Source organism: Amphimedon queenslandica, unplaced genomic scaffold, assembly GCF_000090795.2.
Source record: "Amphimedon queenslandica unplaced genomic scaffold, v1.1 AMPQUscaffold_11496, whole genome shotgun sequence".
NCBI classification, from domain to species: domain Eukaryota; kingdom Metazoa; phylum Porifera; class Demospongiae; order Haplosclerida; family Niphatidae; genus Amphimedon; species Amphimedon queenslandica.
The window spans coordinates 1-1,699 of NW_003548262.1; positions in this window are offsets into that span (position 1 = coordinate 1).

Sequence of the window (1,699 nt, forward strand, 5' to 3'; positions counted from 1 at the left end):
TAGTACATGAACTGACCTTTTGTCATCCCTCCATACCAGGCCCGTAGCCAGGGGAGGTTCGGGGGGTTCGGACGAACCCCCTGTTGTAGCTGCAAAAAAGTTTTAGATTAGCTCCTGTCATGAAGAACAGCACTGCAAAAGCAGGATTAGCATTTTGGCAACAGCGAGAAGCACAGATAGCCATTTTAGCTGAGTCAGCACATGGCTGAGATGCGTAAATTAAGATCACGCCTACCAACCACGCCCGTTTTGGTCAAAATTTTCCCTGCGCGCTTCGCGCGCAGCAATTTCCAAACCCTCTATTTCAAGTTCCTGGCTACGGCCCTGCATACATAACTTGTATTACTAATAATATTCTTCATTTATAGATATATGTGATCCGTTATGGTATGAGAATACCAGTACACCATTACATGAAGCAGCTTGGAGAGGATTAAAAGATGAAGTACAATGGCTTCTTGACAAGTTTGATCACAGCACATATCATCGTGGTCTTCATGGTTGGACTCCATTACACTCTGCATCATATGGTGGACACATTGAGATCCTTCAACTACTCATCCATCAATATGGTATTGATCCTAATGAAGGTGATGATAATAGTGTATCTAGTATACATATGGCATCTTATAAAGGCCACTTATCTATAGTACAATATCTAGTAGACACGTGTGACGTTCCTCCTGATCAACCAGACAATAGCAATAACACTGCATTACTGTACTCAGCAATGGGGGGCCATTCTGACCTAGTGGAATTCTTTATTGAGAGAAATTGTAATACTTCTCAGATTAATTGTGTTAGTGCTTCTTTATCATTGTTAGCTTGTCAAAGTGGAGAGTTAGCATTAGTCCACAAGCTTGAATCATTAAACCTCTTCTCACCAGATTCCACTGATATTTATGGATCTGGCATAATGTATTACTCCTCTATGAGTAATAATGTTGAGCTTTTTAAGTATCTTTTAAATCGATATCAATTATCTATTGATGTAAAGGATCGATATGCAAGTAGGACTCCACTTCATATTGCTTCATGGTTTGCTTCATCATCAGTTGTTGAGTATATTGTTAGTATTCAAGGTAATGAAGCATTATTAGTGAATGATAATAATGGTAGGTCATGTTTACATTATGCATGTGATGCAGGTATACAATTTCCAGCTGGTATTGTGTATAGTAAGCTTATGGCACAAAGTGACGCACCAGTTATTGAGATTATTAATAGAACTAGAATAAAAACAAATATTGATTTCATCAAACAAAATGAAAGAGTTAAAATGTTTTCTTCACTTCTCAAGAAAGCTAGCACTTGCCCTAACTTTGACATCAATGCCACTACAAATGATGGTCGGTCATTACTTCATTGGGCATCAGACAGTGGCAGTACATTACTAGTAAAAGCATTAGAAGAATATAATATCAATTGTACATTAACTAATGATGGTATGTCTCCAGTACATTATGCTGCCTGGTCAGGTTCTACTAGTGCATTAAGCTATATCATATCTCAGTATAATCTCAATGCTAATGATACTGATACTGATGGTTATACACCATTAGTCTACTCCTGCCGGTCAGGTAGTATTAATTCTGTTAAATATCTTATTAATAATCATAACAGTGATCCTAACATCATTGATAAGTATGGTATGACATGTCTTCATCGTTCTTGTCGTAATGGTCATATTGATATCACT